Genomic DNA, 25,741 nt, shown 5'->3' with positions numbered 1-25,741 from the left:
CAATCAATAACAGCACGTAAGGCCACAAAGTTTCACCGGGACAGACAAGATTATATGCTTGGTCAAATCTACACTTTTGCACGCCGTTTTGATTCCATCCGCAAACAACGTCTTTCAAAGGCAACTGTGACAGTGTGCAATCCAATTATGAACAACTTGTCTTCTAATACCCCAGGTGAAACTTCCGATCTAAGCTCAGTAGCGAGCTCTGATGTAGACTCACTCCCGGATGATGGAGCATCACAACCATTGGCGATGACAAACCCCCCGTGTGTAATTGAAGAATTTGGTTTTTTATATCAGGACCGGACCCAAAACCTACGTCCACCGTTTCAAAATCAAAGAAAAGAAAATTACGCAAACGAAAAAACCGACGGCAGGAATGGAATTACGATCAGGGAAGAAGAAGCAGTTCCACCGCAAGGGATGGAAGAAATCGCGCCAACGGTTATCAATCTAACGGATCTCATATTATCAGATGAAGAAACAAAAATCCTCTCACTTGGTTTTTCCTTTTGTAAACGTACTAATTTCAACTATACGCAAACGCGTATTGACTTCTTCAAATTTGTGAGGAAACTCAAGTTGAAAAAATTCTTTGATACGAAAATTACTAACCGAAAGGAGATGAAACAAATGGTCAGTGAAGAACCTGGTAATCTTGATGTTGGGGATATGCAGGTACTATTTGACTGTCAGCAACTTATAAGAGAAGGGGTTGGTGAGAGTGTGGTGGACGAAATCAGCAAGGCAGATGATCTTTTTTGTCTTGATGTTTTTGACAGTTCTGCCACCAAATTTAGACCAAAATCGAACTTCACACCTAATACCCCTAAAGATGCGTTAGACTTGTACTCCGACTTGGTAATTAAAGATTTGAAGGAAATATCCTTAAGCTCTAGCAAAGAATTTTTGAAGAATGAAACAGGTTTTGATAAGAAATACCAATCTGTGATGGTTAAAATACAAAGTAGACAAGACATAGTAGTAAGACAGGCTGATAAAAGGAGGTAATTTGGTATTGTGGTCCCTTGAAGCATATAATTGTGAGGCAGCCTCACAATTGACATATAAAGACTGCTATTCATTAGTCCCTCACAGTAATCTAGTTGAAGTTAAACTAAAATATGAAAAGGACCTTGCAAGATGGCGAGGAATAGGTTTAATTAATCAAACAGAATATTCGTTCTTGAGAGTGGATAAACCAGTGGTACCTATATTATACTTGATACCAAAAATCCACAAGCACAAGGATAAACGACCTGGACGTCCCATTATTTCTGCCATAGGGAGTCTGTTTGAACCAACCTCCAAATATCTGGATTCATTCTTACAACAATATGTGAGAGCACTACCAGCATATATTCAAGATTCGAGGGACTTTTTGAATAAAATAGAAAATGTAAGATGGGAAGATTCTTATCTCCTCATAACACTAGACGTCGTGAGCCTTTATACAAGCATTGCCCATGAAGATGGGTTAAGGGCTTTGAGGCACTTCTTAAATTTGAGACCGATCAACCTCTACCAACATACTAATATGTTATTGGAGATGTGTAGGTTGTGTCTCACTAACAATCATTTTTTATTTGGAGGTGACACCTACAGACAACTCAAAGGCACGGCGATGGGCACCTGCTTCGCCCCCAGTTATGCCAACCTACACATGGGTTGGTGGGAGGAGCAGGTGCTCAGAGTTGAGTATATTAGTGAATGGAGAGATCATGTCATCAAATGGATCCGTTTCATTGATGATTTATTCATCATATGGAACGGATCTAGAGAATCAGCTCAAAAGTTCATCAAAAGCATTAACGTAAACAAGCTAAATTTAAAATTCACTGAGGAAATAAGTACGGAGAGAGTAACTTATTTAGATTTAGAGGTGTATATTGCACAGAACTCAATTCAAACTTGTACCTATAGGAAACCAACTGCTGGAAATTCAATTTTGCACGCAGCTAGTTTCCATCCCACTAAACTTAAAATGAGTATCCCTTATGCAGAGAATCTAAGAATGAAAAGAAATTGTAGTGAACTGGCTGCTCTGGGTCAGGCCCAGGGAGCATTAACCCATAGATTCCTTCAGAGAGGATACAGGATGGACACATTAAGCCAGGCAAAATTGAAAGTACAGAGTATGGAAAGAAGTGCATTATTAAAACCAGATACTAAAAAAGTGGAAGAAAAGAGGAAGCATACTGAGAGTCAAATCCGTATGATTACAGGTTTCAGTGTATACCAGGCTAGGGTGAGAGACAGCCTGAGTAGACATTGGCACCTTGTCAGACAGGACCCTATCTTACAAGGGAAAATCCCAAGATATCCTTTGGTGACTTTCAATCGCGCAAAATCTATGAGAGACGATTTGTTTAAAACTAATTTGGAAACCAAAAAAGGAGGTGGTTGGCTCAAAGTAAGCCCAGGTTTCCATAAATGTTTTAAGTGTAAAGCCTGTAGGCATGGCAAGAACACACAACAAATAATCTCCCCTCTTTTAAATAGCCCTTGGAAACTAAGAAAACCTCTAAATTGTAAAAGTGACTTTGTTGTTTACGTTTTGAAGTGCACTTGCCCTAAGATGTATGTAGGTAGTACTATCCACATGGTTCATGTGCGTATCCTGCAACATCTCAGGGCAATAGGTAATAATGACAAAAACTATGTAGTTGCTCGTCACATGAATGAAGTTCACAAAGGAAATACGAGTGAACTAGTGTACTTTGCTATTGATCAAGTCCCCAAGGATCAAAGAGGGGCCGACAGAGAAAGTAAATTAAGGAAATTGGAGTCAAAATATATACTCATGTTTAATACGAAAAGTCCTCATGGCATGAATGTTGAAGAAGATTTACATGTACATTTGAAATAGAGGTATCTTTATCAATTAGTTTTGGTTTTTAATTGTTTTTGTTATTCTAACTTTTATTAAGTCACAAATGATTGTTCCTTCTATTTGTTTTTATTTGTAAAAATATTGTCACAAGGAGAGTTTCTTGACACTGATAGAACACCGATAAAAAGTTTTTTAAGTATCTTTGTTGAATAAGTACTGTAATGCACTAGCACTTTAATGTGACAAGATTGTGGTTTTTGCACATAATGAGGCACTTGCACTTTATTATAGCATTGATTGCATACATTCTTGTACTGAAGTAAGCACTAGCACTTTATCATCATAGAATTAGATCCAAGTATCATTTTTTTAAAACTATGTTCTATAAAGACATTATTATATGTCCTTTTCTTCTCTCCTTTACCTTTTTCTATCAACAGCAGATTGAAACGAAATAATCACCGTGGGTTGTCCTAAACAAAAACAATGAAAGACGGATAAAAATTACTCGACAATGATTTTGTAATAATTTGTTGCATGGAATGATAAGGACTATATGTTACCGAACAATGATTTAGAGTATTCTAATTGTGTATCAAATAATGTCATTTTCTCTGTATTTTATTTTTGTCTAAATGGATGATTCGATTAAATTGTAAATATATGAGATAATATGTATCTTTTTAAATCGAATCCATTTCTGACTAGAGTGAATTAGAACAAATGACGATAAGAGAATATTTGGCACTATGTCAAGATAACATATCATTGAGGCGCAAATCGGTTGAAAAAACAGTATTAGTCTGTTTACCATGTTTAGTGAGGAGCTAATCATGTGACTTTGTGTCTTGGTTTTAAAAGAAACTGATTTGTTTGCATTTGATTGTGTGATCAAGGGAGTTGTCCCGAAACGCGTTACGCGAAGAATAAATACCCAAGCCGGATGGCTGAAAAGCATCTCCAGTGTCGGTGTCTGATTTTGATAAGAAGTCTGATTTGGTTGGAATATATATATATATATATATATATATATATATATATATATATATATATATATATATACATATATATATATTATCTACTGGCAGTCGCCAGTAGATAGTTATAGTTAGGACCGAGTTCCCATAGGAAATCTGAAAATTCTATTTTGAATAACTTTGGCGCCGGTTGACGAATCCTCACAAACTTTTCAAAACTAATGGGGCGCTCTGCTCAGCTCCTACCCTGAAAGTCTCGGGGTGATTCGTCAAGCGGGGGCTGAGAAAAAAGGGGGGTCCCAAAACGCGTTTTCCCCATGCATTTTCCCATAGGACCTTCAGTCAAAGGTACAGCCCGAACGGCTGAACAGAATTACTTGAAATTTGGCAAAGAGGTAGTCCTCAGGTCAGGCATGTGCCTTTTGCATATATGGTGTCAATCTGTTCAATAGTTCCTGAGAAAATTGCAGTTAAAAGTACATAAATATCTATATGCGCGCACCGTGCACGCACCGTGCCGTGTGCGAGCGTAATTTTGATTGGTGGTTAGATGTCAGTCAACATTCGAATCGGTCAAAATCAGGAAGTGTCGGACGCCGTTTTGTGTGTGGCAGTGAAAAACGAAAGGTGGAGAACGTGAAAAGGGGGCAGGATAGAGAGTTCCTGACCCCCTAGCCTTTGTCAGGGGGTCCCTGAAGGATCCCGAAGGGTGAAAAAAACATTTTATTTTTTTCAAAAATTCGCGGTGTGCGCCCGGCGGCAAAAAATTTGTAAAAAAAATAGAATTAAAAATCAAGTGTAAGTGTTTAGATGTTGGTTGGCTCTAAAAAGAGCCGTTGTGTTCATTGAGTGTTTTTTGGTATCTACAAGTAAGTACCGATGCACAGTCTAAAGTTCAAGAGGAAGACTCTGTTCCCTTCATCTGTGAAATGTACACCGTCTCCTCTATAAATGCCTTGCATGTTGTAATGCAAGTTGTTGTGGTATATAGAACCCATACCATAGTCTCTGAGGAAAGCAGAAACAGACTTATTGACGTGCTTCCTTGCTTTCTCAATCTGCGGACAATATTGGTAGGACCAGTTCCACTTTTGCCTTTGGCATATATTAGAATATACAAAGGTAGTTTGTGGAAAAAGTGACATCAATTGCACAAAGGTGTCCTTAACAAGCATTTCCAGACCTACCCCAGTTAAAGTGCCTAGGTAATTTCCACCACAGTGCACAATTATAAGGTTAGGCTGTGGGAGATGTAGAAAGGATTTCACCAAAGGCATTAATTGGTACCACTTTAACCCTCTCTGACCAATCCATTTAATGTCTACATTTGGCAAAGCAAGGTCTTTCACAATACCTCCTTTTTCTGCATACTTTTCACTCCAGAAGAAATAGCTATGACCTACAATCCACACTGTGAACATCTTTCAAGGAGATCTGGATGCACTCAGAAGGTGTCTTTCAGGAGAATGGCAATATGAAAAGAAAGATAGTTGTAAAATGGAGGCTTACATACTTTTTGTTAATAAAAAGAACTCATTGGCTGTTTCACACCATTCTACAATAAAAACTAGGCTGTATGTTTACATTTTTACAAGCATGTTTTGTATTGGTTCAGAAAAATGTGTTCCCACAGAACATTAGTTTGGATTTGCTGTTAGGTTTGAAAAGTCAAGCACTATTGCTCTTTGGATTAGAAACATTGTGTGCTGAACTTCTGACCTCTCTGCTCACACCAGTGTTCCATGACCTGTTGCTACGCTAGCAGGCAGCAGTCATGTTGGGGGTAGGAATCATTTGGAAAGGGTTGAAATTTGCAGCTTTAGAAATGTGTGTTTCCGTTTGAAAAAATGTGGGAAGCAATGTGATTTGAAGTTAACATGTATATGTGTGAAAAAAGAGAGGGAAAGTTTGCCATTTACTGGTTCTGGTGAGAGGTGTACAGCTCAGAGATTCTGGCTCTGATAATCTGCTGTGTGAGTGCCTCTTTCTCAACTAACTACTTTTAAAGGTGAGTTATGAATTTGAGAGGGGATGTATGTGGTGCATTTTGATATAAATAATAGAAATGTGTTTCTTCTTTTAAAGTTGTGTTTTACATTTTATGTTTTGGAAGATATTTAACTGCCTTGAACTTGTAAGATATTATGGAGTATGTCTTCACCATAAGTTAAGGTGTACTGGTATCACTCAGGAATACTGTTTTGTGCCAAGAATCACATAAGGAGTCTGTGTGCACAAAGGAATTGTTGTCAGAGATTTAATTCGTGTTACTCTTGTTCTGTAAGACTTGCACTCGCAGGAAAGGGGCAGCTTGTTTTCTTGAACTGTGATGGTTAGCATTCAGCACAAATCAATATCTCACAAATGAGAGGCAAATGCTAACACATTTGAAATCAATATGGTAGATTTTCCTTCCTCTCCTGCTATGGGTGAGGTAGTTCCTATATGTTCAAAACTCCAATTAACCCTTACCACACATGTACTCTTACATACATCTCTGCAGTCTTCATGCAGTTGTGCAAGCGTCCATGCAGCTCTCTCTTGCACCTGACAATACACAGTCTCCAGAAGCACACTCTTAGCACACAGGCAGCTGATTTTCCTGCACTCCCGTGCTTACTATTCAGCACTGTGTGGTATTTCAGATAGCAGTGTGTAACGCTAACACATTCAACGTCACCAAGGCTCATTTCCTTTGCTCTAGTCTAATCACTCACCCAGGTTCCACATGCTCATGGTCTCAAGTAGCTGTTAGGACATGTCTTCTTTTCTGCCTCTCTAAACTATAAGGAAAATGTGTCAGGCTGTTACAGTAATTATCACTTGCTCTACCACAGTAGTAAATGTGCTTTGAAATTGCCAATCAAATATTGTTTTCTGCCTAGAATCACACCATGAGTCTGTCTGCACACATGAATTGTTGTCAGAGATTTAATTTGTGTTGCTCTTGTTCTGTAAGACTTGCACACGCAGGAAAGGGGCAGCTTGTTTTCTTGAACTGTGATGGTTAGCATTCAGCACAAATCACTATCTCACAAATGAGAGGCAAATGCTAACACATTTGAAATCAACATGGTAGATTTTCCTTCCACTCCTGCAATGGGTGAGGTAGTTCCTACATGTTCAAAACTCCAATTAACCCTTACCACACATGTACTCTTACATACATCTCTGCAGTCTTCATGCAGTTGTGCAAGCGTCCATGCAGATCTCTCTTGCAACTGACAATACACAGTCTCCAGAAACACACTCTTAGCACACAGCCAGCTGCTTCTCCTGCACTCCCATGCTTACTATTCAGCACTGTGTGGTATTTCAGATAGCAGTGTGTAACGCTAACACATTCAACGTCACCAAGGCTCATTTCCTTTGTTCTAGCCTAATCACTCACCAAGGTTCCACATGCTCATGGTCTCAAGTAGCTGTTAGGACATGTTCTCTTTTCTACCTCTCTAAACTATAAGGAAAATGTGTCAGGCTGTTACAGTAATTATCACTTGCTCTACCACAGTAGTAAATGTGCTTTGAAATTGCCAATCAAATATCGTTTTCTGCCTAGAATCAGACCATGAGTCTGTCTGCACACAGGAATTGTTGTCAGAGATTTAATTTGTGTTGCTCTTGTTCTGTAAGACTTGCACTCGCAGGAAAGGGGCAGCTTGTTTTCTTGAACTGTGATGGTTAGCATTCAGCACAAATCAATATCTCACAGATGAGAGGCAAATGCTAACACATTTGAAATCAACTGGGTAGATTTTCCTTCCACTCCTGCAATGGGTGAGGTAGTTCCTACATGTTCAAAACTCAAATTAACCCTTACCACACATGTACTCTTACATACATCTCTGCAGTCTTCATGCAGTTGTGCAAGTGTCCATGCAGATCTCTCTTGCACCTAACAATACACAGTCTCCAGAAACACACTCTTAGCATACAGGCAGCTGATTTTCCTGCACTTCCATGCTTACTATTCAGCACTGTGTGGTATTTCAGATAGCAGTGTGTAACGCTAACACATTCAACGTCACCAAGGCTCATTTCCTTTGCTCTAGTCTAATCACTCACCCAGGTTCCACATGCTCATGGTCTCAAGTAGCAGTTAGGACATGTGCTCTTTTCTGCCTCTCTAAACTATAAGGAAAAGGTGTCAGGCTGTTACAGTAATTATCACTTGCTCTACCACAGTAGTAAATGTGCTTTGAAATTGCCAATCAAATATTGTTTTCTGCCTAGAATCACACCATGAGTCTGTCTGCACACAGGAAGTGTTGTTAGAGATTTAATTCGTGTTGCTCTTGTTCTGTAAGACTTGCACTCGTAGGAAAGGGGCAGCTTGTATTCTTGATCTGTGATGGTTAGCATTCAGCACAAATCAATATCTCACAGATGAGAGGCAAATGCTAACACATTTGAAATCAACAGGGTAGATTTTCCTTCCACCTCTGCAATGGGTGAGGTAGTTCCTGCATGTTCAAAACTCCAATTAACCCTTACCACACATGTACTCTTACATACATCTCTGCAGTCTTCATGCAGTTGTGCAAGCGTCCATGCAGATCTCTCTTGCATCTGACAATACACAGTCTCCAGAAACACACTCTTAGCACACAGCCAGCTGCTTCTCCTGCACTCCCATGCTTACTATTCAGCACTGTGTGGTATTTCAGATAGCAGTGTGTAACGCTAACACATTCAACGTCACCAAGGCTCATTTCCTTTGTTCTAGTCTAATCACTCACCAAGGTTCCACATGCTCATGGTCTCAAGTAGCTGTTAGGACATGTGCTCTTTTCTACCTCTCTAAACTATAAGGAAAATGTGTCAGGCTGTTACAGTAATTATCACTTGCTCTACCACAGTAGTAAATGTGCTTTGAAATTGCCACTCAAATATTGTTTTCTGCCTAGAATCAGACCATGAGTCTGTCTGCACACAGGAATTGTTGTCAGAGATTTAATTTGTGTTGCTCTTGTTCTGTAAGACTTGCACTCGCAGGAAAGGGGCAGCTTGTTTTCTTGAACTGTGATGGTTAGCATTCAGCACAAATCAATATCTCACAGATGAGAGGCAAATGCTAACACATTTGAAATCAATAGGGTAGATTTTCCTTCCACTCCTGCAATGGGTGACGTAGTTCCTAGATGTTCAAAACTCAAATTAACCCTTACCACACATGTACTCTTACATACATCTCTGCAGTCTTCATGCAGTTGTGCAAGTCCATGCAGATCTCTCTTGCACCTGACAATACACAGTCTCCAGAAACACGCTCTTAGCACACAGGCAGCTGATTTTCCTGCACTTCCATGCTTACTATTCAGCACTGTGTGGTATTTCAGATAGCAGTGTGTAACGCTAACACATTCAACGTCACCAAGGCTCATTTCCTTTGCTCTAGTCTAATCACTCACCCAGGTTCCACATGCTCATGGTCTCAAGTAGCAGTTAGGACATGTGCTCTTTTCTGCCTCTCTAAACTATAAGGAAAAGGTGTCAGGCTGTTACAGTAATTATCACTTGCTCTACCACAGTAGTAAATGTGCTTTGAAATTGCCAATCAGATATTGTTTTCTGCCTAGAATCACACCATGAGTCTGTCTGCACACAGGAATTGTTGTCAGAGATTTAATTCGTGTTGCTCTTGTTCTGTAAGACTTGCACTCGTAGGAAAGGGGCAGCCTGTTTTCTTGAACTGTGATGGTTAGCATTCAGCACAAATCAATATCTCACAGATGAGAGGCAAATGCTAACACATTTGAAATCAACAGGGTAGATTTTCCTTCCACTCCTGCAATGGGTGAGGTAGTTCCTACATGTTCATAACTCCAATTAACCCTTACCACACATGTACTCTTACATACATCTCTGCAGTCTTCATGCAGTTGTGCAAGCGTCCATGCAGATCTCTCTTGCATCTGACAATACACAGTCTCCAGAAACACACTTTTAGCACACAGCCAGCTGCTTCTCCTGCACTCCCATGCTTACTATTCAGCACTGTGTGGTATTTCAGATAGCAGTGTGTAACGCTAACACATTCAACGTCACCAAGGCTCATTTCCTTTGCTCTACTCTAATCACTCATCCAGGTTCCACATGCTCATTGTCTCAAGTAGCTGTTAGGACATGTGCTCTTTTCTGCCTCTCTAAACAATAAGGAAAATGTGTCAGGCTGTTACAGTAATTATCACTTGCTCTACCACAGTAGTAAATGTGCTTTGAAATTGCAAATCAAATATCGTTTTCTGCCTAGAATCACACCATGAGTCTGTCTGCACACAGGAATTGATGTCAGAGTTTTAATTCGTGTTGCTCTTGTTCTGTAAGACTTGCACTCGCAGGAAAGGGGCAGCTTGTTTTCTTGAACTGTGATGGTTAGCATTCAGCACAAATCAATATCTCACATATGAGAGGCAAATGCTAACACATTTGAAATCAACAGGGTAGGTTTTCCTTCCACTCCTGCAATGGGTGAGGTAGTTCCTACATGTTCAAAACTCCAATTAACCCTTACCACACATGTACTCTTACATACATCTCTGCAGTCTTCATGCAGTTGTGCAAGCGTCCATGCAGATCTCTCTTGCATCTGACAATACACAGTCTCCAGAAACACACTCTTAGCACACAGCCAGCTGCTTCTCCTGCACTCCCATGCTTACTATTCAGCACTGTGTGGTATTTCAGATAGCAGTGTGTAACGCTAACACATTCAACGTCACCAAGGCTCATTTCCTTTGCTCTTGTCTAATCACTCACCCAGGTTCCACATGCTCATTGTCTCAAGTAGCTGTTAGGACATGTGCTTTTTTCTGCCTCTCTAAACTATAAGGAAAATGTGTCAGGCTGTTACAGTAATTATCACTTGCTCTCCCACAGTAGTAAATGTGCTTTGAAATTGCCAGTCAAATATCGTTTTCTGCCTAGGATCACACCATGAGTCTGTGTGCACACAGGAATTGTTGTCAGAGATTTAATTTGTGTTGCTCTTGTTCTGTAAGACTTGCACTCGCAGGAAAGGGGCAGCTTGTTTTCTTGAACTGTGATTTTTAGCATTCAGCACAAATCAATATCTCACAGATGAGAGGCAAATGCTAACACATTTGAAATCAACAGGGTAGATTTTCCTTCCACTCCTGCAATGGGTGAGGTAGTTCCTACATGTTCAAAACTCCAATTAACCCTTACCACACATGTACTCTTACATACATCTCTGCAGTCTTCATGCAGTTGTGCAAGCGTCCATGCAGATCTCTCTTGCATCTGACAATACACAGTCTCCAGAAACACACTCTTAGCACGCAGCCAGCTGCTTCTCCTGCACTCCCATGCTTACTATTCATCACTGTGTGGTATTTCAGATAGCAGTGTGTAACGCTAACACATTCAACGTCACCAAGGCTCATTTCCTTTGCTCTAGTCTAATCACTCACCCAGGATCCACATGCTCATTGTCTCAAGTAGCTGTTAGGACATGTGCTCTTTTCTGCCTCTCTAAACAATATGGAAAATGTGTCAGGCTGTTACAGTAATTATCACTTGCTCTACCACAGTTGTAAATGTGCTTTGAAATTGCCAATCAAATATCGTTTTCTGCCTAGAATCACACCATGAGTCTGTCTGCACACAGGAATTGTTGTCAGAGTTTTAATTCGTGTTGCTCTTGTTCTGTAAGACTTGCACTCGCAGGAAAGGGGCAGCTTGTTTTCTTAAACTGTGATGGTTAGCATTCAGCACAAATCACTATCTCACAAATGAGATGCAAATGCTAACACATTTGAAATCAACATGGTAGATTTTCCTTCCACTCCTGCAATGGGTGAGGTAGTTCCTACATGTTCAAAACTCCAATTAACCCTTACCACACATGTACTCTTACATACATCTCTGCAGTCTTCATGCAGTTGTGCAAGCGTCCATGCAGATCTCTCTTGCACCTGACAATACACAGTCTCCAGAAACACACTCTTAGCACACAGCCAGCTGCTTCTCCTGCACTCCCATGCTTGCTATTCAGCACTGTGTGGTATTTCAGATAGCAGTGTGTAACGCTAACACATTCAACGTCACCAAGGCTCCTTTCCTTTGCTCTAGTCTAATCACTCACCCAGTTTCCACATGCTCATGGTCTCAAGTAGCTGTTAGGACATGTGCTCTTTTCTGCCTCTCTAAACTATAAGGAAAATGTGTCAGGCTGTTACAGTAATTACCACTTGCTCTCCCACAGTAGTAAATGTGCTTTGAAATTGCCAGTCAAATATCGTTTTCTGCCTAGGATCACACCATGAGTCTGTGTGCACACAGGAATTGTTGTCAGAGATTTAATTTGTGTTGCTCTTATTGTGTAAGACTTGCACTCGTAGGAAAGGGGCAGCTCATATGATAGGATTTGAAAAGCTCAAAAAAAATATAGTAATATATTTAAATTACATAAAGGTATTTTTTTTTAGTTTCTTTTAGGTATTGCTGAACAACACTGAAATAAATTAAACATGCCTATAAAATCAAGAAAGAGAAAAGAACAGAAAAAACATCTATATTTGAAGACAACTGGACAACACAAATTAGATGAAGAACCTCATGTTGGAAAAAAGAAAAAGTCTTCTGGTAAGCAGACTAAGGATTTTTTTTAAAATATCCTCAAACATAGAAACAATTTAAAAAATATATCCACTGCAAATAGTGTTTCAAGTAGAAAACAACAAGACAATAGAAAGAAAATACTAAATGCTAATGTACAATCAGAAGCAAGAAAGAATAAAAAGAAAAACAGAATTTCAAAACATTCGTAGAAAAATGTTTCAGATAAGAGTGATTTTCAATTTGCTAAAGGATGTGAAAAAATATAGGAAGAAAGCAAAATTTTATAAGAAAAAGAAACATATTGAATCAATTGTTGCAAAGGCTTTGGAATTAAAAAGAAAACTATTCATTTGAATTTTTAACAGGATCCGTACAGTAGATAAAATAGTCAATGTAATGAAGTCAAAAAGCAAAAGGAAAAGAGTAGTGAAAAAAAATAACTTTTGTAAAGTGTTCTTAGGAGAATGGAAGCATAGTTCAAGTACTGAAGCATTTTTTAATGAAGAGAGTTATCTTCAAAGTAATAGTTTGCTGCATGCAGTTGACACCAGTGGTCGAGCTTCTGAAGTTAAAGATGGTTGTGTAATGGAAAAGGAGAAAATGGTTCCAAGAAATGAGGAAGAAGTGTTAGCTGACGAGGTTATGGGGAAACCTTCTAAAGCCCCAGTGTACACTTGGAATTGTAGTAGTATTTGTACTGTACGACAAGAATCTATTGATAAATTACGTTACTTTCTAAGAGAATATAGTAAAAAAAAGTGTTAAACAGAAGATTAAGGTGCTTCAAAGACTAGATCCATGCAGAGTGAGAAAGAATACTGGTTTGCAAGGACATTCTCTGGCTTGTCTTTCTAGGAAAGTTTGTCAAAGTGTTTTTCACCATTTTAGGATGCTGGCAGTACATCATACTGAAATGAGAAAGTTTGTGATAAGATTGTATTTTTCTAAAAGTCCAGCACTAAAGTTAAATGAGTTGAATAGTGCTCTGTTCCGTGGATCTGTATCAGATGTAGAGAAGGTTACTGATGATATTCAGTTTTGTTACTTTGGTCCAGAGCAAGAAAGTACAGGAATTGACACAGTTATTGAGGGACATGTGGAAGAGAATGTAAAACTCACTGTTAGTAAAAATTTTGAAGATCAAACGACAAAATTTACTATCATCTCTAATGAAAGACCAAATATTACTTGTATTTGTTGCCGGAGAAGCCATTATAAAACTCAAACAAGGAATGTTGATCTCTATAAAAAAAGTGAAAAAGAAAATAATTATGAGTGGAAGGATTTTGCTACATATTTATTTCTGGAAAATTGTTTTGATTTGGGTGAAGATCAGCGTATTTGTAAATACTGTTATAACAAGTTAGAAGAAAATAAAATGCCAGCTAGAGCTGTACATAATAATTTAGAATTTGTTGATATACCTCCAGAACTTTGTAATTTAAATACGTATGAGTCTATACTCATTCAATGTGTCCATCCGTTTCAGACTATAGTTCGTATGGAGCCCAAAACAGGTAAATTACCTCCTTCAGATTTACAAAGAGGTTTAAAAGGAAGAGTTGTCTATTTGCCATTAGATTTGAAAAAAAATATTGAAACAATTGATGCAGATAGTTTGGAAACTGAACCATTAATTATTCTGGTTAATGGTGTACCTACAAAGAATAAGAAAATTTGGCAAGAGCTAGTAGATGTACGAAAAGTACAAAGAGCAAATTTATATTATATATGGTATGAATCAATTTATCTGGATGAAGATGAAGAGGTTTTACTAGCAGACACAGGAATACCAACTGGGCAAATTGAAAAAGTGGATAAGTCAAAAGAATAAGAAATTTATGAACATTTCAGCATACATCCTCTTCATTCTAAAGAAGTTATGGGAAACACTATTGATCTGTTTCAGATGAAAAAAGCAAAAGGAACTCGAGTGAGTGTATGGGAGGAGAGCTTGGAAGCTCGTTGTTTTCCCCAGCTGTTTCCTACAGGAAAAGGTGGACGATATGATGAACGTCCAGTACAGATTCCTGCTTCTGAGTATCGGAGTACAAGATTATATGCAGAAGATCCAAGATTTCGTCAAACTATTCCTTATTTGCTCCATCTTTTATTTGAAAGTGACTTGTCTGCACTATCTTATGCAGTAAATCACATTTTAAAAACTGGAGTACATCTACATAATGTGTCTGCAAAGGATTTTATGAACAAAGTGCAACAGCGAGATGATCATTTGGAATCTCAATTGATTAATCTGATGCCTTGTCAGCGTGGGACTAATGAATATTGGTACCGACGCCATGGAGAATTGAAATGAATGTTACGGAATTTAGGAACTCCTACATGGTTCCTTAGCCTAAGCTGTGCTGATTACGCTTGGGATGATTTACTGGATTTTCTGCGAGAGGCAAATTCAAATATTGAAAACATCCAATACAAGACAGCAGGAGAATTGTGCTCATTGGATCCGGTTAATGTTTGCAGATATTTCAATCATAGATTTGAGGCTATGATGTCCTTTATCTGCAATAAAAAAAATCCACCTCTTGGAGAAGTTGTGGATTTCTTTTGGAGAAAAGAGTACCAAGCAAGAGGTGCTCCTCATATCCATATGCTGTTGTAGATCAAGGATGCCCCAAAATTTGGAACAGATTTTGATGATGCAGTTTTATCTTTCATTGAAGAATATGCAACATGTGCTATACCTAAAAGCACAGAAGAAAAAAACTTAAAAGAGCAAGTTTTACGTTTCCAAAGTCATCGGTGTGGAAAATACTGTCGACGAAAGTACAAGAGTAAAGATAAATTCTACATAAAATGTCGATTTGGATTTCCACGACCTGTTCTTTCAAAAGGAAGAGTAAACAGTTTTATGTCAGCTGTGTGACATACCATTACAAGAAAATCTCCGAAAAATACCTACAACCTAAGAAGAAAAGAAGAGTCAAAATATATAGATGACTACAACCCAGTCATTTTATCCATGTGGAATGCTAACATGGATATTCAGTATGTAGCTGACAATTCTATTGCTGTTGCTCGGTATGTCACATCTTACATCACTAAATCTGAGAAAACGGAATTGAAAGAAATGTGGGAAGAGATTTCTCACGAGAAGACTGTCAGTAAAAAGCTATACAGTTTCAGTTTAATGATGTTATCGCATCGAGAAATTGGGTCATACGAATGCTCAGATAGGTTATCATCTGCAAGCCTGTACACCAAATCCAGAAGGATAATTTGGGTAAGTTTAGGCCTTGCAGGAATGCTAAATCGGGTACTGAAATCTATTTGAGAAATTGAATGTTTAGCAGAGAACTAACCAGAAAGTACAGACATTTTGAAAACAAACATGTTGGACACATACTACCCAAACAGAAGTCATCATCTTGAGAACATGTGTCTCTATGAAGTGCTGCAGAACTACATTTTTAAACAGAATGCCACAGAAGACATCAACAATGGAAAATATAAAGTCATTGGTGAGGAAGGATGTTTGGTGAAACAAACAAAAGGACGTTTGATTAATCACAGGAAGCTGAGTTGCAACACTACTGACAAAAAGGAATTTTACTACTTAGCACTTTTACAGCTGTTTAAACCATGGCGTTCAGAGGATGAATTACTTGGAGATTTTCAGAGCTATGAAGATTATTTTAATGCATGCAAAGATAACATAGAATGCAGTACTTTCTCAAATTATGTACAAATGTTAAATTAAGAAATTGAAGAAGAAGCTACAATCGCAGCTGAAGTTGCTAGAGACAGTTCTCAAGACAGTCAAAGTTCTGGTATGCTCAGTCAAGATCCCGTAGGACAACCAATCGTAGAAAATGAAGCTGCAATAGCCATGACTGAAGTGGAAACAGCTATGAATCAAGCTCAGGAAGATTCAATAAACTTACCAAATTTGGAACAACAACTGAATGATGAACAACAACAAATTTATGAAGAAGTCACAAAACAAATTGATCATGGATTACTACATGAAAATAAAGAGTGCTCATGTACATCATTTGAACCAATCAGAATGTATGTGAGTGGACAAGCTGGAACTGGAAAAGGTTTCTTAACCCCTTGTGTGCCCCGCCCTTTCCCCGCCCTGTGCCGGGCGTTGAATTAGTGGGTGGGGTTCATGACGAGATAGTCTCGTCATGGGCACAACGCAACCGTGGCCCATGACGAGACCATCTCGTCATGGGCACTCAAGGGGTTAATTAAAGTAATTAGAAGCTACCTACAGAAAAAAACTGATTCAACTTTGTCTTGTGTTGTTATTGCTCTAACTGGGTTAGCAGCATATAACATAAAAGGAATTACCTTACATCGTTTGCTAATGTTACCAGTAGAGCATGAGAACAAAATAGAATACAACAAGCTAACAGGAGAAGCATGTTTTGAAGTTTCAAGAGTGTTGAAGAAAATGAAAGTTCTCATTATTGATGAGGTGAGCATGGTATCAAACTTAATGCTTGCCTTTGTGCACTTAAGAATGCAGCAAATTCTAAAGACAGACTATGACGTGTTAATTGGAGGAAAACATGTTATAGTTTTTGGGGATCTACTGCAGCTCACTCCAGTTAAAGGACAAGCAGTATTTAATACTCTTACACATGAAGACACGAAAAAGTCGTTAGGAAGTATAGGTAATGTGAATATTTGGTCATACTTTGAGTACAAAGAACTCATTACCAATATGCGGCAAGCAAATGATGATGATTATGCAAGAATTCTCAAAGATTTCAGAATTGGACTACTCACAGAACATGGAAGAAAAGCTTTACAGAGTCGATTGCTATGTAATTTGTTTCCAACAGAACAAATAGTTCCAGAGAAAATATACAAGCAAATTGCAGAAAAAAAATACTGTAATCTGCTTAATGCCAATACTACATGAATGCTCTATATTCAATGAAGAACTTTTGAAATTGGAAAATGAAGAGATTATAAAAATTGAAGCCGTGGATAAAAAACAGCATGAAGGAATAACTATTATATTGACAGGCAAATTGAAAACTAAATTGGATTCTCTAGAGAAAAACATATCGAAAACAGCTGGTTTAGAAAAGAATCTTTATGTATGTATGAACTGTCGAGTAATTTTAAGACGTAATTTGAATGTAGAAAAAGGTTTAGTGAATGGAGCTATGGGTAAAGTTGTGGGTTTTGTTAATTACCAGAAAAAAGATGGAACTGAATTTTAAAAAATAAAATTTGATCAGATTGAAGAGACATTAGTCATTGTTCAGTTCGTTTTTTGCTTGTGAAAGACTTATATTTACGTAGGAAGCAGTTTCCGTTTTCTCTAGCAGATGCTGTAACTATTCACAAATCTCAAGGATTAACTGTAGATAGTGCTTTTGTAAACATTGGATCTAGTGTGTTTAAAGAAGGTATGGCATATGTTGCTTTGTCTCGAGTGAAAAAATTATCTGGTTTATTCATGATAGACTTTAATGACTCAAAAGTTAGTGCTGATGCAAATTGTGTAAAGGAGTATAATAGATTAAGAAGAAGCTATGCTCCTCATTTAGGTCAGTATCCTGTGTTTGAAAAACGTGTTGTTTGTCGGAAAAGGAGAATTGAGAATATCTGTAATGAGGATGTACAGAAGAGAAAACAAAAAGAGTGTGATGTGATTGCAAGCAAAAAGAAAAAGGACAATGTTGAAGAGGTTGTTGGTTGTCATTTTGAAAATGGCTCTGGTGTCAACTGCTACGCTAATGTAGTGCTGAATGTTGTATTTTATCTTGAAAGTTTGTAAGAGCAGATAATACTAAATCATGATAAAAGATTTTGTTCTCTGCTGAGGTTCCTTTATGAGAAGCTGAGTAATGATAAAACTGAAATAGAAAGTGATGCTGATGTTAGAAATCTTTTAGATGTATGTTCTGGATGTATACAGTTTACACAAAATGTCCAGCAAGATGCACAGGAATTCTTAATGTATATGTTTATGGTACTGGAAGATGAAGGGGTAGAAATTGAAAAAATATTTGGTCTCTCTTATAAATGGAAACATTGTTGTGAAAACTGTATGAACACATGCAGCACTAATGTTGATTCTGAAAGGTTCATACATTTAACATTACCAGAGAGTAAATCAGTGACTTTTAGTAAATTAGTTAAAGATGCAAATCACAACATGGAATGTTCTCAATGTAAATTAGAAATGTTATCAACGTTATTTTTAAAGAAATATATACAGTATATATTTTTAATGAAACAACGGTGTAGAGGTAATGGAACAAAATTGGACACTTTAATAAAGAAGTTTGTAGGAAATCAATTATCAATATCAGGAAAGACTTTTGTTGCAGTTGCAATAATTTTCCATGATGGACCTTCTATAACTTCTGGTCATTACACAGTTTATCTAAAATGTGAAAAAGGCTGGACACTGTGTAATAATTCTCAATTGATTTTCAAGCAACGTTTGCCTGCAGAATTACCAAATTGCTACTTAATTTTTCTAAAACCAAACTTTTAGATACAAATTGCAGCATCTGAAGAAACCATTATTTCAATTTTATAGGATTACCATTGGATATTTCACCTAAAAAGGATTTAGAAATTACCATTTGGCCTCATGGAAAGGCAAATATTTCTATTGTGGACTTCTTTGACAGATAATATTTTGATGTATGTGCTTAAGCAACAAGATTTACAGACGTTATTTATTGCAAATAGTTATTGTTCTTAGAAGATATTTTTAATATATATGTTACATTTCTATCAAGGTATGATTTACTGAGGATAGATTCAGGGCTTTTTTAAACAATCTTTCAGATTGTTCATTTTTTTTCCCGCTGTTAAGTGATGAATACAATTGATATCACTATTTTCAGTGAAATTCAATATATTCTGAAAACAGCAAAAAAGGGCAAAAAATGTCTTTGTTAAATATGAAAATATGTGTACTGTTTTCTAAAATGTATTGTTAAATATTACTACATTTTTTCTTTTTTTTCAGATCTAGAAAGAAAATTTAGGAAATTGAATTCTTTTTTCTTGCAATTAAAAACAACCATTTATTTCTAATTAAGTTATTTTGGTGGTCAGGTAAGTTTGGAATATCTGTATTTCTCACCCCTTCACTTTCATGCTCCCTTTTCATCACTTCTCCTCACTCTGCTTTTCTCATTCCCCTACTCTCTTTCTTCTTCCTTTACTGCTCTTTCGTAACTCCCTCACTCCTTCTCTACTACTCCCCTAGGTTTACTGCCTCCATCACTATTTTTTCAACCATGTTTCTCTCCCTGTCTCCATATGTCTCAGTCATTCTAACTGCCTTACTCCTTCTCAGTTCCTTGCTCACTGTCTCTGTTTCTGTCTCTCTCCCTTTGTCTGTCTTACCCTTAATTTACTTAACATCTTTGGGGCAGATTTACAAGCCCCCTGCGCCACCACTACGTCACTTTTCATGACGTACTGGTGGCGCAGGGGGCTCCTCCATATTTACAAGGAGAGGAAAAGCCACCCTGCGTGACTTTTCCTCTCCTCGTAAATACAGCCACTTCACACGCAGCACTGTGCGTTGAAGGGGCGTTCCATGGGTGTTGTTGTGGGTGTTCCCACGCAACACCCATAGAACTAGACACATCTCCAGATTTTATGAGAAATCGTAACTCTGGAGATGCGTGTGAATGCTACGCCATCCTAGAGGTGGCGTAGCGAGGCACAACGAGGAGAAATGTTTTCATTTCTCCTTGTTTTTTCCTCTTTCAGTGCGTGCTGCATGTTACAGCACGCATTAAAAGAGGAAAAAGCCTCTTGTGATTGTTTTTGTGCAGGAAGGTGTCCCTTCCTGCAGAAGAACAATCTCCCCACCACGCAGGCATCCTTGCAGCATGGTGCAAGGGAGCCTGCACCGGCGCATGGCTGCAGTTTGTGCGCCAGCGCAGGAGAAGCATAGAGATGCGACATATTCTTGTAAATATGTCGCATCTCTGTGCTTCGAAACTAACACAGCACGGCGCAGCAAAATTACTTGCTGCACCGTGCTGCGTTAGTTTGTTATAAATCTGCCCCTCTGTTTCTACCACTCCTCCTCTCTCCATCACTCATTTTCCATCTATGTTAGTTTTTTAACCTTCTCCGTCATTCTCCTTCCCTCACCTTCCCTAACTGTCACTATCCTTTACTCATAGTCACTCCTATTCTCCTACTTCACTTCCTCCTGTCTGTATCTCACACCCCTTCACCTTTTCGCATTCTTTCCTTCACTCTCCCTCACTCTGCTTTGCTCATTGAAATCCTGACTCCCTTTCTCTCACTCCAGTTTCCTAAATCCCTCCATCCCCTCACTCCCCATCTCTCACTTTCTCTTACCCCTTTTTTTAATCCTCATACCTGTTATCTCACCATCACTCCACTTCTCTTACTTTCAATCCCTTTACCCTACTGTACTTCATCCGCTTCGTCTGTTACTCCCTTTTCCTATCTCCGTCCCTTACTCCCCTTTTCTCACTCCCCCCTCCTTCTCTCTCCATTACTCACTGCCATTTCCTTACTCATTCACTCTTCTTACCTGTATCCTCTACCCTTAGTCCTTTTGTTGCAGTCAGTCTTTCTCTTCCCTTTCATGACTGATTATACTTTCCTTTTCTCACTCATTCTGTCAGTCCTTTCCTCCTCTTCACTCAGTCATTTCAATCATTTCAATCATTCATGTATACACTACACATTCATTCAATAAAATTACAACACAGTATATTAGGAATATAGCTCTTCTTGGAGAAGTGAAGTGAGTTCTGAAAAGAGCTGGGTTATTTTGTCTTTTTTGTTTTGTATTTTTTTTTTTAGTTTTTTAACAATTTTGTATTTTTTTTAGAGCAGCAAAAAAAAACAGGGAATGAAAAACTGTTCAACAGGAACAAAAACAAAAAATTAAAAAAATTATGGGGTTGAGCATGTGTGCTGCTGTATTTTGTTCTCTATTAAGTTAATGCTGCTCTCACCATACCAGAGAACAACATTGCACACATTGCACCGTATATGAACCTTCTGGAACAGAGGGTGGATATCCAGAGGTCTTGAAGCAGGTGAATCTGCGGCCGCAGATGATGTGCTCGGCTGAGCAGCTGGAGGGTTGTCTCTTGTGGCTCTTCTAGACTCACGAGCATAAGCCACAGCATGCACTGTGATGTCATTTGAGATGTCATCAGTGATGTCATGAGTGATGTCACTGACCATGTCATGAGTCATGTAATATGTGACGTCATCAGCAGTGGATTGCGGGCGCGCGAGTTATAGTTAGCTGAACTAACTATAATGGGGGAATTTCAATGGTTTTGTACGAGTGAAATGTCGAGCTAACTATAACATGTGTGAAACCTATGGTTTTTTCAGTGAATTTCCAAGGTTTTTTAAATGCTAATTCCTAACTATAACGTGTGTGAAACCTATGGTTTTTTCAGTGAATATATATATATATATATCATGACGAAGGCTGCGAGTGGCCATCGTAATACGTTGATTATTTAATTTGTTTTAAATAAAATATAAATTTTCGGAATTCAAGAGAGTGCCGATATCATTCCTGGGTGAGAACGTGTGTATCCAGAATATATATATATAGATATGTACACACATATAAATTTACATTGACATGAAAGCAAACACTTATAAATAACTATATATACATATATATATATACTATGTAACTATATATACATGTAACATAAAGTAACTTTAAAATTAACATGTACAAATAATTATAATTAAATCTTTAAACACGCTATGTAAATAAAATATCTATATATCATTTTCTCTTATAAAAACATATTTAAACAAACAAATAAACAATGGGGTTAGATTCACTATTCTAATTCCAATCTGTACAACAGTAGGAAAGGTGTTGGACATCAGAGGGGTTAGAATTACTACTCCCACACTGGCTTAAGCAACATTAGGGAAAATGTCGGACTTTGGAGAGGTTACATTTAATGTTCCCACTTAAATCTAAGCAACAGGTGGAAAACTGTTGGCATTTGGAGCAATTGGATTTGCGATGTTCTCTCCATTTTACTATACTCTATTGTATAAACCTGTGCTTCAGTCCACAATCCATTCACTTTGGGTACCTTCCCAGTGCAGAATTGTTTTGTGTCTTTTAAATGCTGCCAGAGATCCCATGATTTGCCAAGACTGAACCGTGCTACCATGTCCCCACTCCCAACCGTGTTTCATCTTTTAATTAGACAGGTAACCTGTGGCGGCACAGAGACAAAGACAACTGTATTGAGCCATTATGTTGCACTGCCAGGGGCCTGTAGGCCAAGTCACCACCTGAACAGTGGCTGAGGAAGGGAAGTGGAACATTAACTAATTAATTACAAATTGAGGGCCTGATTCACAAAGGTAAACGTACACTTTTGAGTATGTTTACTACTTTTCAGTATTCACAGACTTCCCCATACTTTCGCATTTCTCTGCCCAAATTGACGAGTCTCTGGGTGTGGAGAACACGTAATTATGGGGAGTGTGGAGTCCTAGAACTCTGCATGTAGCTTGTGAATACTGATCGGTAGTAAGCTTACACACAATTGTATGCTTTTCCTTTGGGAATCAAGCCGTAAGTATTCTGACATCCAACAGAAGAAAGAGCTAAATACTGTGAAAAATGAATTTGAATGTAAACTCATGTGCCGCAGCTAGCGTGAATTGATGGATGCTTCATTACTGGCTGCTCTAATGGTGTAAAACCCCCTGCCTTTTCGAGCCATCCCTCACTGTAGTGAGGATTGTAATGTGCTATCTAGTCTGCTTTGCATATACAAAATAGTGTATGACACTGCTGCTAATCTCCCTCTCTGGAGTCTCTCTCTAATTTCATAAATTTGTTTACTGCATAAACTGTAAACAAGAAAGTGAAGAAGGTCAATGAAAGCAGCACTTTCACAAAAATTTGAACAAAAACAGTGATGTTCTTAAACACATAAACATATAACGTTAATTCATATTTCCATTCATGTCAGATGTATTATTGATGGGTCCGGTTGAGAAGGAAAATTATTTTGTTTTACATTTTATAAATAAAAAGCATTATCACAGAAGCTCTGGTATTATAAGGAAGAATCAGCCGGGGTACATTTAAGACAATAAAGAGCCTTTTGAAGTTTTGGAAAGAGCTAAGATTTATTCACTTCCAGAAAGGATTCATGAGTTAATGGTCTAGGACCGGGAATTGAGCCTACATAGATTGATTCGAGTTCTCCTGGCACCTGTGCCAATAAAATATGTTTGTTGATCTCCTGCACCTTACCATATGCTGTTATTTATGTACCAGAGGTCGACTACACCTCACACAACTCACATACTGTGCCGCTGAAGCTCGCTCACAATGATTAGAAAATTCCAATAAAGAAATTAATAAAAAAATGTAGAAGTAAATACACGAATAACTAAAAAGAGGGCAAAATATCAAGTCCATGTATTTTTTATGAGGACCAAAATCTAGGGAAAATAAGATGGATACAATACTGTCTGAAGTGATACATCGATAACAAAATCAGGAGCAAAGTAAAAGCAGAGAAGGATGTCAAAGTGAAACATTGCTCTAATATTTGAACTGTAATGTATTTATTCTGTTCCTTGCTGGGGGATCAGCATAAGAGAGATAATTCAGTGAGGAACAGAAGGGTGTCATATAGAAATAGAATAGGATGGTATCTTGAAAAACAGTGTGTTAGATATAGTTTTGCAGATTTTTAAAGGTGAGAAGAATTGTTGAAGGCGCATGCTTAAAAAACCATACTGAAAACATTTTTGATTAATGAAGGCCATCTTAAGTTGTGCACCAAACAAACATTCATATGAAAAATATACACTGTCTGTCCATAGTTTTTTTTTGGCACTATACCTGTCAGAGTTAGGCTGCAAAAGCAACATTTTGTTGTTTTATTGTGACTGTTAAGAATGGTGGGGGGACAACAAATAAAACACACATTGAGAAGCCCAAGAATTATAGATTTTGAATTGTGTGTTTGAAGGAGGAAACATATGTGTGGTGATGTATGTACACTTTGTTTTAAGACAAGAACAGCATGTTTTTTAAATATTACTGACAGCTCATTCAACCATATCCTCAGTGGCATATATGATGGCCACATCATTTGTGTAAACTCTGAGTATCTCAAAGTATTGAAATGTACATGAATGAAGTTGGCAACACACAAGCACTACACAAATATAAAAAAAAATCCCCAAAGAAATGGGCTGGCATGAACTAAAAAAGGATGAGCAGTGTGCATTAAAACCTAACTTTAGTTTCAGGAGTTAGATGTATAAATGAAGGAGTTTTTTGCGAAAGACATGTATTTACATTTGACCTTTAAGCTCAAGAGTACTGACCATTCTTAGTATGCTTTCATATGTGCTCATGACACCTCAGCTGTAGTAATGCTGTGGTAAGTGTGCACACTCCTCCTGGGTGTTCTCTTTTTACTTATTTTATTTAATGAATCTCTGGGGCTGTTCAGAGGAATGAACATGAAGTTTTTAGTGTTGGAAATTGACAGTGTCTGCGAGTCTTGGAAAGGGCGGGTGAATCAAGTACAACAGCCTTGTGTTTGGGCCAATAAGATTCAGACAGGCAAAGCCCACAGAGAGTGTCTAGAGAGGAGAGTACCCAAATAGACAGAGAAGTAGCCATTTATGACCATTTATGAGCTCAGGCGGATCTTTGAGGTAGGATTCAGATTATGTAACTAAATTCGCTATCCCTGTCTTCAAAGCAGAAAATACATATGGGGCTACTGCTTATACCTACTCCTCTTATTGCTTAATTAGTGAAATGACCATGTGCTGGTAAACTATGAAAATTAAAATCATCCACTGGTTGATCAAAGTGGGTTGATAAGTATGTGATTGAAACAAAAAACGGGCTGGGGGAAGTTCACATATTTACCAGCAGTTTTGCATTTAATAAATATGGGCTCAGCCAGACACTAAGACAATACTTTAAAAACTCACTACAGATAGACAAATTTGTTGTATAATTAGTAAGTTTCTCGCTTCCAGACAATGTAACAACATATTTGGTCTTTTTGGGATGTCTGGGACCTCCCACATAGGCAAGTGGCATAAAGGCAGCCCAGCTTAGCTTTAACAAGACCTTTTGGCTCAGAAAAAGCCTGCTTCAGCTGATCACTGTATACATCAATAGCAGAAGGACCACACAGGTCCTAGTGCAAAAGATGCTGAATGAGCTGGAGGGAAGATCCAGTTTATATTTAAAAAAAGTCTGGCAGTTTGGTAGATGGCCAGTGCTATTTGATGTCCAGTACACATTTAGATATTCTAATCAGCAAGGTTAAGGCATAATTGTCACAAAATCAAACAA

This window comes from Triturus cristatus, chromosome 1_2, assembly GCF_964204655.1.
Source record: "Triturus cristatus chromosome 1_2, aTriCri1.1, whole genome shotgun sequence".
In the NCBI taxonomy this organism is placed as follows: Eukaryota; Metazoa; Chordata; class Amphibia; order Caudata; family Salamandridae; genus Triturus; species Triturus cristatus.
The sequence above is the reverse complement of the archived record's forward strand: the minus strand, read 5'-3'. Positions refer to the sequence as shown.